General features: G+C 35.8%; 1 protein-coding gene across 18 annotated transcripts in view; it reads right to left on the bottom strand.

Moving 5' to 3' along the window:
* NRXN1 (neurexin 1) overlaps positions 1–13,615 on the bottom strand; it is a 1,079,628-nt gene that overhangs the window by 306,762 nt on the left and 759,251 nt on the right. The gene's annotated exons all lie outside the window — the stretch shown is intronic.

The raw sequence follows: 13,615 nt of genomic DNA, 5'->3' as shown, positions 1-13,615 counted from the left end.
CTTAGTTATCACAGGAACAGAACTTAGGGTACAATTTATGGAGGGGAGTACAGTCTTCCAATAACAAAGAATGCCACTGCATATTCATTGTGCACCTATTACATGGACATAGTAAGGAAAGCTATGAGAGTGAATATTAGAATTTAGGCCACAAAGTATCTTGTGTTTATGGAAATATACCTTCTACTAAGAGTAAGGCTTCTGTGTAAAAGTTGTATTCATGAGGGGAAAACATCCCAAAAGCAGAATTTGTGTATTTATCTTACATGTTTAAACTTCAGTCATCTTTAAAGTAGTCTCTATTTGATGAAATACACCTTTCAAGACATTTTTTCCAGTGTTCAAAACAGTTTTTGAACTTGTTGATTTTGATGCCTTTTAGTATTTCTGCCATTTTTTGTTTTACCTCTTTCACATCAGCAAAATGTTTCCCTTTGAGGACTTGTTTCATTGGGGAAACAAAAAAAAGTCACTCAGAGCCAGTGAATAGGGAGGGTGGGGCACAGGGGTCATGCTGTTTTTGGGCAAAAACTGCTGAACACTTAGCACAGTGTGGGCAGGTGAGCTCAAAAATCCCCCATCATGAAATGGGCAAACGTGTTGGAAGAGCCTTCAAAAAAATTCTCTGAAGCTGAATGCAGCCTCTCACAGCAATGCCAGCTCATACACTGACACAGATGGGTTCCTAGAACACTCACTCCTCTAGCAGGGGAGGCCTGTACTACATGGGGCCTGCCCTCCAGATGGTAAGTTTTGGTTTTGGGGGGGGTCTCCTCTCATACAGCAATATGTTTTCCAGCTATCTTCCCATCAAATTTACATGATGACCGGATTTACCAATTATATTAAAATGACAATATCACACTCATGTACATTGAATTAAATAGCTGATAATATCAATTTTTCCAATTTTTATTTTGTATTTTGGAGCCAACTTTTCTCTGTATCCTGTCTGAGACATTTTCAGAGGCCCGTGAGAAACTCCAAAGTACTCTCGATATACCTGTTGCGCATGATTGGTTGGAAAGGTCGTGGTACATAGACCTGACTCAAGAAGCACATCAGGATGATGTTAAATGTAAAAGTGATAAAGCGGAAATTTGTGAAAATGCAAAGGTAGAAAGGATAAGCACATCTCTATTCAATTTTTTGGATACTAATGAATAAAAGTTCAGCTCTCTTAGGTTAGAATAGGTAAGTTATATTTCAAAGGCACTAGTTAGTGTGCAAGCAAAAAAGAAGGAAAGAAGGAAGGAAGGAAGGAAGGGAGGAAAGAAGGGAGGGAGGGAGGGAGGAAGGAAGGGACTTTAAAACATGCAGACTTGTGTATCAGGAATACCAGAGCCTTCTAGAAGCACTATTATTTGGCATCATCAGAAGCTTGTTCATCAGACTATTAATAAGCAAGCACTGCTTGATAAGTATTTTTCTGCTAGACAATTTTGACAGATGATTAAGTATTAAATATTTCAGGAAAGCCTACATTGATAAATATAGGACAAGAATATACAAATGTGGAGATTCCTTTAAAATTAAGATGTGGTTGTGGCTTCTGAATGCTGGTACTTAATCTTATTTTCTTCATTTTAATTAACTTTGTTCTCTAATGGCTATGTATTTCCTATGAATTAAGAAAAATATTCAAAACTAGACACTTTACTTAACAATATGAAATGTATTTAAGAATTCAGATGTTTTCTAGAATCACCCAAATAAAGTAGTGTGGTAAAGCAACAAGTATCTAACATTATGTGATGATTTTTAAAATTGAAAATCACTTTCACAACAATTTTCGCTTCTCTACTTCTGCATGGAAAGTAGGGCAAGCATTACTCCCATGTTATATCTGAGGAAATGTAGTCATAAGGACTGACTTGTTATCTCTTGTTGCAAACTTGGTATGTGGCACATCTGGTAGGAAACCTAGTAACTGGGCTCTGGCTCCTATATTCTTTTTAATTACCGAAATGTTTCTGTTATCATAACAAGACTGTCAAAAAAAGTTAATTGGATATGTCAGTCTGAATTTATCGAGGCCAACTGTTATCATATTCTAATGTCTCATATCCATAAAGTGACATTTGTACCTCATGATCATATACTGTCCTTTCACCTCGCAATGTTTTCAAAAAAAGAAAAAATGACATGTAAATGTGAAATGACAGAACATTTAATATATGTAGATTAACATTTAGTTTAGGATACACTTCCCAAACTCATGGAACTCTGAAAGTTTCTAGTTGCTCAGCCACAGAACTTGAGGATAATGATTTCAAGGTCTACATTTTCAGCAAGAAAAATGTTGCAATACAAATATTATTTCTCAAGATTTGATTTCACCCCATATTTCAACCTTTCCAGTAAGTATCATGACTTAGCAACTAGCCTACATGTTAGCTAACCCCACCCCCCTTACAATGACATTCCAACTCTTAGGTTTCACCTAAACAAACCAAATGTACTTTACTACTGCCTGCTAAACAACACAATCATGTCTAGTGTCCATTTCTTCCAGATGTGTCTGAAAAACAATTCCTCTTCCTTTTCCTTGCGTATGCACAGTAACACATTGGATTGTCCTCATTGGCACAATTCCATGATAAGCAAAGGGATTAGCTGTCCGGTTCTGGCACAGTTCTCTTCTACAGACCTATATGACCATCTTGGCTTTCTTTACTATTTCTTTTTGCATCAAACTCTACAAAATCACTATGCTCTTAAAGCCTTCCTTCCATCAAGATAGAAAATTGCCATATACTCTTTTGGTAACCTTGAGAATACGAGAATATGCCAACAATAAAATACAGTGGGTCAGATGTCTAAGATTTCCAAATCTACTTCCTTTAAATTTCATCTTTTTGAAATGAGGACATGACGTACTTACTGAAGCAGAATAACTAAGACATTGAGAATGTAAACTTTGGGTTCAGGCAGAACTGGGTTCAAATTCCAGCTGTATCACTTGCTAGCTAAATGACCTTGACCAAGCTATTTATTCTAAGTCTTATGTTTCCCACCTGAAAAAAAATGGGGATAATAACACTATTACCTCACAGAGCCTCTACCAGGATTAATTAAGATAGTGCACAGTAACACTTTAGTCCTGTTTCTGGAGTATATTAAGTACCCAATACTCTATTTTAGAGAAAATAGATGGCATGTTTGTGTGTATGCAGGTGGTGAAAATATAAAATAACTAATATTGTAACATGGTTGTTTTGCTTTAATATAAGTGACTTTAGAAAAGTTCAATTCATTTTAAAGTTGTGTTCAAACCAAGTGCCTTTTAAGAAAGGTTTAAGAACTTTACTACACCCCAGTTTTCATGAATCTTTTCAGTACTTCATTCCTTAGATTAGTACTTTTTTTCCACATAAACCCATTATATTATTATTTATATTCACTAATCACTGACAATGGAAACAATATTAAATTGCATCAAATGCAAGTTTTCATGAGGAAAAGAACATTAGTTCATCACCATAAAGCATCTAGAATGGGAAAAATTACAGCCTAGTGCAAAAAAAAATCACTGTGACCTTTAAATAAAGGAGCAAGTCTTTAAAATAAACTTCAATGTAGCTTTATCTTTTTACTTTTATTTTTATATAAATATGTTTTAGTTTCTTATCTAAGTGATTTCAACTTTCAGCAACAGTACATCTTAGTCAATTACAAGCACTTTACCAACATGGAGGAACCTGTTGCTGCTGTTACTCATGCAGGTTTCTATATGGCAAGCCCTAGCACATCAGTGCCATGCCTACTAATGGACTTATTGCAAATTAACCTTGACATCCATCACATCACCGACTGTACAAATGACTGAAACTTAAAGAGGTTTTCAGCAATCTCCACATTTAAGTGGTGCCAGTCTATATTCCTCACTCCAAATTGATTATCAAAGCTGGCTCCATCAGATGCAAATTCAGCAGTGTCAACACACTTTGCATTGCAAAAAATGTTTGTAAAAATTACATGTGGGCTCCTGTCTAACATTCGATGGCCTGTAATGTTGTAATAATATTTTTAGACTTTATTTAACATATATTTACATAAAGGACTCTTCCCTACTTCTTTCTCATCAACCACATCCTTCCAAAATGTGTACACTTCAGCCTCACTTGTTCCTGAAAAACCTAATATATTCCCCCCAAAGGACTGAACCTTTCTGAAAAAGAAAACCAATAAGGTATGCTTGATTATTGGTTGCTCTGGATCCTTGCTATATGAACAATAGTATAATTAACTTCTGAATAGATTAGATTCTAACTCATAACATAAATATATGAATAAAAGGTTCTTTTCTGAAAGCATGTAATTCTTCAAATGTCATCCTATAACCAACATGAAACGTGTAGGCCATTATGATTCTATTAAATGTAACAGGAATATAACACTTTTTTCCAGTAAAAGTTTGCTAGGCATTCAGATGGAAATTAAAAGTAAAACAATTATAAACAAGGGGGACTTTTATTCTTTGTACAATCATGTCAAGAGGCTACTGTTAAATTTAAATTTCTGAACAACTTCTACCTATATGGAAGCATTTTCCTGAATAAAGTTCATAAAAAGTGAAGACAATGGGAAACCCACCTTGTATAAAAAATAAGTTTTAGACTATAGTAAAATTTCTAAACTGGTAAAACTTAAAAAAATTATAAATGAATAAATCTTAACCCTATGTGAATGAAAACAACTTATTATAGTTAATTGTCCTCTGTTTCTATAAATTTTTGTGAGACCACAAAGAATTATTTCATAAAACTTAGCACAATAGTTTAAAATTAAAATAGCACACTAATTTTAATCTTTCACATAGCCTTAAAAGCTCAGGAAAGTTGGGTTTTGAATGAAAGAAAGATGAATGAAATCAGAGTAATAGGCATTTCCATCTATAATATGTAATCAACTCTAATTTTAAAAAGTAATAACAATTACCATGATTCCAAAGTAAGAGATAGCACTCAATATTACTGTGCTTCTAAGGGTGGAGAAACAGTAAAAGAGGAAAATGAAAACAAAGACTATATGATATTGTAATTTCAGAGTTTCCATGGAAGACGCAGGCTTGTTAGAATGGACATGAGTAATACAACTAAAAGGGACTGGAAAATGAGATAGGTTTTCATCAACTTTGTAAGACAGAACAGATAGGTCCTTAATAAAACAAACAGGGCAACAAACGTGGCACGCCATGGGAATGGCTTAGAAACTGACACTGTCATCTGAATCAGACCGAAGAAAAGAAATTCCAGAAGAGCTTAGGCAATTCCCAAATAATGAAAGCCCTATCCCAGTAATTCACAATGACTTTCAAGACAAGAAGGAACAATGGGAAGGTTTTCATATCAGACAAGTTGCATGTTCCATCGAGACCCTGGACACTTATAAATTAAGAAAATGTATTACATTAAAAAAACACTTTATTGACTACTTATAAAATTAAATGCCAACTGAGAAAAACAGGAAAGGTCAAAACTGGAAACACCCTGCTTTTGTGCATCAGAACTCCCTGAGAGCCACTCTGTAAAGAGTCAGGGCACAGGTGCTATTCTATTAAACAGGAATCAGGAACTCCGCTGAAGTTCTTTCATAAAAATTCTAGAATCCCATGCAAATCAGAAATATTGTTAGACCCTCAGGATCCATGAGATCTCACCAGGCATTAACAATAAATGTCTCCTAAACTGATCCTATTTGATCAATGGGATCAAAGGAGGCTGAACCACTCAGACTCCACAGTAAACCTGGGAGGCATGAAAGCAAAGAAATGTTCTCACTAAGCCACTCTGTACAAGATTCAGTTCTATCCCAGCCAAGATACCATTTTAAAATAAGAAATGGTGTGTGCTTATTCAATAAGAAACTTTAATTAAAATAAGACTATCAAGAAAATAGAACAGCAAAGAGCTATCATGATCCCTACGAGGTCAGGAATCATTTCTCTCAAAAATAATTTCAATAGTAATTATGCACTTCAGTGAGAAAGTAAGAATTTTCCCTTTGCCTATTGCCCCAAAACTTTTCTCTAATAAAAATCTTTTTCTAATAAATATTTTATATTTTTCTACTCTATATGTTTATTTTACTTTATTTTTTTTTATTTTAGAGAGAGGAGAAGGGAGGGAGGGAAGGAGGGAGGGAGAGGGGGGGAGAGAGAGAGAGAGAGAGAGAGAGAGAGAGAGAGAGAGAGAGAGAGAGGGAGAGGCATTGATGTGAGGGAGAAACATCACTTGGCTGCCTTCCATATGTGCCCTAACTGAGGACAGAATCAGCAACCCAGGCAGGCACCCCACCCAGAATCGAAACGGCGACCTTTTGGTTTATGGGACAATACACAACCAACTAAGTCACACACACCAGCCCAGGTTAGCCTTTATATTTTATAATAAAAATTCTATACTCTTGTGATCTTTGAAAGATTAATAACACAAATGGCTTGTGTGTATTTTTCATTTTGATATCTGACATTTTGAAATTTACAGAAAGAACATGCTACATGGGAAAAACTGTCAGTTTTTTTTAAACAAGTGCTTTACTAACTGCTGTAATTCTTTAGCATATAAGTGGAGTAATGGCTGACCGACCTTGTCCATACCCTAGACATTTATTCAGGAATACCACAAATAGTACACAGACTGTGAGGTGTGGGGAGATTCAAAGCTTCTGTAATGACACTTGGCAGAAATGATTCATTTATATCCTGACATTTTCAGAGTCGAGTCTGAATCTTTAAAAGGTGTGAGGCTTTTGCAAAGCCTTATTGTAGGCAGCATGCCTCAAAAGCCATCCAAGCCTTCAGCTCATTCTGAGGCTTCAAATTTGCTGAACAGAAAAGCAGAAGACAAATGTTTATTATTAATGCCGTAATCACTTTTATTCTACAAATCAAAGGCCTTATAAATTTTTGTAAGTGACACTACTTCCTGCCTGTAACCATGGAATTGAATACTGAACACAAACCTGGATGTGATTATACTGAACTATTTGCATTACATACTTTTTTTTATAAAACAAGATTCTTTTTTCTTTAAAGATTTTATTTAGTTATTTTTCGAGAGAGGGGAAGGGAGGGAGAAAGTGAGGGAGAGAAACATCAGTGTGTGGTTGCCTCTCACATGTCCCCTACTGGGGCCTGGCCTACAACCCAGGCATGTGCCCTGACTGGGAATCGAACAAGCAACCCTTTGGTTCACAGGCTGGTGCTCAATCCACTGAGCTGCAACTGCCAGGGCATACTTAAAACAAATAGAGGCCACCATACAAGCAAGGCAACTCATAACAATTTTAGGTGGAAACCAGAAGTTTTGTTTTTGTTTGTTTTCTAATCTTAGTTCCTTTCATTTAACATCTCCCTGCCTATCTGTTATAGTTATTTTCTCCCTGACTAGGCCCCAAATAAAACTATTTACTAGTTATTTTGAACTGGAACTGGATAGAGCATTAGCTTCTGACTCAGAAGTCACTTCAAACTAAGCTCTAACCCTATCAACCTAGGCATTCACAGCGAAATACACATTTTCCTCCCAAAATGACTTTTGCTTTTGCTGCTTTATGCTTCTCTGCTGCACAGATTGTTTTCTTTTCAGTCCTGCTCCCCACTCTCATTCCAGCCCAGGTGAATTCCCTTCCTTTGTATCTACAAAATGTATTCTAACTTGTTAACGATTATATGTCAGAGTTATCTTTTATTAAAATTGCCATCTTAAATGTATGCCTACTAAAGGTAGTAGAAGATTTAATTTTTGGTATCTTCATGAGACTTGTGCTTTTTTCTTCATTCATTAATCATGAGCAAGAACCAAATATGTTCCTTGAACTAAGTCAGGGATATTGCTACAATAATAAATAACATAAGGCTCCTGATTCTCAGATGTGTTTAACAAATTCCATGCCTACATCTGTTACCAAAATGGAATAAATGCCTGCAGTTGTATAAGAAATCTGAAGGATTTCACCAAATACAACAAACTAAGATGAGGGAATAGATGGCCTAGATCACCTTGATAATGAACCTCATTCTTCATTTTATGATGTCAGAGTAAAGAACGACTGGGGTGGAGAGTGGTGAGACTCTTCAACCAGGTCCTGGTGAACATAAGAGAGTCAGTACCTGTTCCCACAGTTTGCTGGAATAACCCATCTTAAATATTTCCATATTGTACAGGGAAGAGCAGGATATAGCCTGATGGTTCTTAGGCTTTAAGAATTTATTCATCATTGGAGAAACCCAGAAGACAACACTGTAACCAGGTGACTGAAATTAACACCTCTGAAATGAAACATCAGATTCAGGTCCTCAAAATATCATGTGCTGAGAAGGGCACAACATCGTTTCTGTGCTGTTTCTTGACAAAAATGCATAGCCTCGGTCTAATCATAAGAAAACATCCAAGAAACTCAAATTTGAGACATTCTACAGAATAACTGGCAGCATTCTTCAAAAAGAGTCAAGATTAGGAAAAACAAAACAAAACAGAAAGACTGAAGACCTGTCCCAAATTGGAGGGGGCCAAGAAGAAATGACAACTAGATGCAATGGAAGATCTTGGTTTAGATCTTCAACTTGCAGAAGATGGACATTAGTGGGATGACTGGTAATTTTTTAAATAAGGTCTTTAGTTAATGACATTATGTTAATGCTTATTTCCTGGTGTTTTTTTTAGATTTTATTTATTTATTTTTAGAGAGGGAAAGGAGGGAGAGAGAGGGGAGAGAGAGAGAGAGAGAGAGAGAGAGAGAGAGAGAGAGAGAGAGAGAGAGAGAGAGAGAGACAGAGAGAGAGAGAAACATCAATGTGCGGTTGCTGGGGGTTATGGCCTGCAACCCAGGAATGTACCCTGGCTGGGAATCGAACCTGGGACACTTTGGTTTCAGCCCGCACTCAATCCACTGAGCTACGCCAGCCAGGGGTTATTTCCTGGTTTTAATGACTGTACTATGGTTATATAAGATGTTCACTTTGAGGAAGGCAGCTGAAGGGCGTAAAAAAAAAAAGCCTGTATTTTACTTTTGTAAACTTTTTTATAAATTTAAAATTATTTCAAAACAAGTATTCCAAAAGAAATGTATTAATCATGAGGAACAATTTAGAGTTTGAGCAAGACTGTCGCCAGTGGACGCCTGCAGCAGGGGCAGCCGGAACAGTCCCTGGCTCTTGAAATAAAGTGTGGCTGGGGGCTCTGCCGGGCTGTGGGAGTGGAGAGCGTGTGGAGGCAGGTGGGAGACTTAAGTTTTCTTTCTGCATGTAAGAAATTTGTTTAAAACATAGCTTATTGTAAACAAACCATAATTAAGTTTTAACATGAAGATATCTGAAAAATTCAGAGTAAAATAAAAATTGCCTAAGTAGAGCAGTCAAATTTGAGATCAGTTCACCCAGGAGACCAAGTTCTCATTCATCCATTTATTCATGTATTAATCAGGGTGAATCATTGTAGAAGTCATTGAAATTCTTATGATAGTTTCTAGTGCTAAAATCACATAGGTAAATAGCCTTGAGACCAAACTCACTTATCCAACTTTATGATTTCAGTTGACTCCGATTAGTGTGAGCTAATTTCTTTCTTTTGTTTGGAATCTAAGAGGGACTCCAGTGTCATGGAGAGGCAAAAGATAATAGTGCAGATGCTAACACATGTTTCTGTAATATATTACTGATATTTGCCTGTGTAAAAATTAGTATACGTGGTTGCTGTAATGGAAGAGATGAGCCAAAAGACAGAAAAGTGTGGTCATTATAAAGGAAAGATTTGTACCTCTTCTAACACAGCAAGAGAAAAAAAATCCAGTGAGACATTAGTTTAGAAGTTGCTTGAAAGATTGAAAGCCAGATGGGTTTAGTGAAGTAGGAGGAAAAGACTCTAACTCAGAATAAGGAGTTGGGATTTTAGACAAAAGAGAACAAAACATAATGCTGAGACAATAGAAGAAGAATATGATAGGAGAAAGAATGCAAAGGCATACAACATCATAATTCAAGAATAAAAACATTTATACACTCAATAAAAATTAAGCATTTCTATGTATAAAGCACTACACTAGACCCTGGAGGTGACAGAGGTACATGTTGTGGCTTTAGAATGTAGCTTTTCCATGACAATCACTACCCATTCAACCAGATGTCAATTCTTGAATTTTTGTATTTCCATTCTTATAGCCATTGTTCATATCATATCACCTTCAGTCTTAGAGGTTGAAATAAATACTCATCTTTACTTATCTGATACATTCCTGTCCTTCCTTAAGTTAAACCTACCTTAATTTAAATCTGCCTGACAAATAACATCAGATCGTTTTTTAAACTGTATTTGTAATCACTCCTTCTATTGAAAGACCTTCAATGACTAAACCACTGTCTACCAAATTAAGTGAAAAATTCTAATGGTATCTTTGAACGTGCTCCAAACAAACGAACCCTCTATTTCAGCCAAACTGAGGAATTCACTTGGTCTCCTGAAATACTCCCATTTCTTTTTAACATGGTTCTGGAAAAATAAGAGTATTTTGTGGGAAGGATTTCCATGAGAAAAGTCACAGAGGTACAAAATGGATTCCAGAAATAGGAAACAGATCCACTTATATTAATAAAGAAACTGATGCATTTTTAAGCACTGCATTTTCCTATCTGTCTCCTGAATTAAATCTCTAGATAAATACAGAGTGCAAATCATATAATAAAAATTAGGATGATTCAAGGTCAGTGTTAAAAAGAGATCAGATCAGTTCTGGTATCTCCTTATATTCATAATTCTATGAAATGCAAATTTTCTTTAACAAAGAGTCATATAACTTTATAAATGTAGAAAAATGTGATATTACTGTCATAAGAAAGAAAATGTATTTAATAAGTATCTTGGTGATATTTACTACTTATCATGTATGTGTTCATTCCATCTTTATCAGAAAAGAAACCACTTCTAATTTAAGTCCTGTATTATGCTCAGTAAAAAGAGGAGCAGTAACAGCAACCTACATTTAAAAAAAGTGTATATACCTTTGGTTTGTTTGTTTATTCATTCCTTATCTCAGACTCTGAAACAGTTTATGAGGATAACAATAAGAATACAATTCTGTGGATTTTGAGAGATACCAATCTACATACTTTCATAATCACAGTTATAAGAAGCAAAATATTGGGAAGTTAGATCACTTACTTTGATAAGCAATTGGGGGTATTTGCAAGATTTAAAATCCAAAGATGAAGTTTTTTAACCTATGAAGGTATTTAGCCAATGGAATGCAACAAAGAAATGAATTTTGAAAGTGCTGGAGAAAAAAAGTTGGTTTTTCTACAGAGATCTTTCTATTTGCCACCCGTGTGAAGATATATAACTATGTGTGAGAGTCATTTTTGAAGTGGAAATGATTGAATGTTAGAGGGCGGATTAAAGTACCAATCAGCCCTGGGGCAGGGAAGTGTCAAACCTTTCTTCTTTTGTATTTGGTTCATAAAATTCTATCTTCCTAGACTGAAATTACAAAGTGGCTCCAATCTGCACCTCAGATCCTAGAACACTCAGGTCCCCAATCTCAAAAGACCCTCAGGTTTGAAACATAAGTCTTTGAGCTCTAGTGTCTTCAAATAGCAACTCCGAAAATAGTTGAAAATGACCTAAAGGACCAGGAGGGACAAGCATTATTAAAGGGTAAGGTAGGCTTCAAATTTAAAGATACCCGGACCTCAGATCTCAGATCATCCTGAAAAGTTTAATTCATTTTAAATTGGTTATTGTATTCAAATGAAGTTGCCTGCCATCTGTCTTTGAAGTCCTTAAAATTAAGTTTTATGATTCTTGTGGGGACAAGGAGGCCATTTCTAACACAGTATAATGTGCTTGCCACTACAATCACTAATTAGAATTACTTATTAAGAATGAGATTCCTTTTTTTCTAGAATATTCTAAATTGTTTATCAAAGAATGGCATGCCTTTCTGTTCTTTCTTGGGTACATTGACGTCACAGTCATAACTTTGGGGTAGATACTATTGAAATGATTATTTTTAGTCAGCTGTGTAGCAATAATGCCTTCTAAAAGCTACATTTAACCAAGAGAGCAATATTTTTGGAACAGCCGGCAGGATAACAGTGCTTTGTGGTATTAACATGTTCTAGCAAATCAGTTTGCACTCATTATCATAAGCAATTACTTACTGTTTAGATGCAGCTCTTATTAAATCGGTAAGCAATTTGCAAGAATTAAAACATAATAGAGAGCTTTCTGAAAATTCAACTGTATACTGAGAAAAATGATGTGACTAGGTTCACAGACCATGCACCAAACACAGAACCCATTAAATATTCATAGCATTAAAATAATAGTTATTTGGCCACATGGACTTTTACTGTTATATAATTTGGTAACCCTTGCTTGGACACTATCAGTACAACTATGAATATCAGACAATAGGGAGCATTAACAAAATAAGGCCTAAGGAAAAAGTAGAAAGGCTTTGTTTTCTGAGAATGATCTAGCTATAAATTTGACTAAATTTTGGTACTTTAATAACCCATAGCATTGTCTGAGTGATTTGGTGCAATCCAATCTGTCCCTTTTAAGAAGTTTCTATTGTCTTGATGATTCCTTCCATTTATGTCTGTGGTGGACACAGCCGGAGTCCACCCCTGTCCATCTCCCTTTCTTTAATGACAGATCTCGAAGCAGGGCAAACAGCTAAACTGTATGTAAGCTGGGCATACAGCTGTCCAGTTAGAGCCTGCATTTCCCATTCTCCCTTGCAGCCTGATGGGGCCATATGACTAAATTTTCACGAGGGACACATGACCAGAAATGATGTATGATATACATTGGTTTTAGTTCAGGCCCTGAAATGTATCTTCACTTTCCTGCCCAAGCCCCTCTCTCTTTTTTGTAAGTGATGACAAAAACTGAGACAGCTGCCTTAGATCTGGAGATGGCAGCCACGGGTTCCAAATTGCACTCTCCAACCTTGTACTGTCATTACTATGTGAGAAAATAGAACTTATATTTTGTACATATCTGTGCATTTCAGGCTCTCATTTGTATTGCAAAGAATATTTGTATAGACTTTGAAACAAAATGACAAAACATTTCCATGCATTTCTATACTCATGACAGTCAAATAAATTTGATAGGGAAGCTGTAATTATCTGTTTTACAAATTTAAAAGGAATTGGTGTTCACAGAGGCATAATGATTTGTTCTGGTCACAAAGTAATGTAAAACTTTTTACCAAAACCTTCCACAGAAGCTAGTAAAAAATATGTTATTCTTTTTTATAGTCAGCCACTGTTACTCACCCTGGCAGATTCCATGGGGGAGAGGGGCCCGTGCTTTCATGGACCTACCCTATTCTCAAATTATTTTCTCCCTTACAGAAACAAAATGGCATACATTTGCAAAATATGGTAAGGATGTTGTCTATGACCCTGAAGCAAAGTGAGATTAATTGACCCATACTGACCCCTTGGCTTGAAAATAGACCATTTAATCTAGAAAACTTGTAAATTCTTTCTTTGTCCCTTTGAGATATGTATCTTTTCCCAGCTTCTTGACAGCTTTACAACCCAGGAATGTCTTTCTCAAGGGCCTGGAAGCCATCCCTTGGAAATGTAATCATCAAGGAAGAT

The sequence above is a fragment of the Phyllostomus hastatus genome, unplaced genomic scaffold (assembly GCF_019186645.2).
Source record: "Phyllostomus hastatus isolate PE091 unplaced genomic scaffold, TTU_PhHast_1.1 phas_scaffold_78, whole genome shotgun sequence".
In the NCBI taxonomy this organism is placed as follows: domain Eukaryota; kingdom Metazoa; phylum Chordata; class Mammalia; order Chiroptera; family Phyllostomidae; genus Phyllostomus; species Phyllostomus hastatus.
This window is presented reverse-complemented; position numbering and strand designations above follow the sequence as displayed.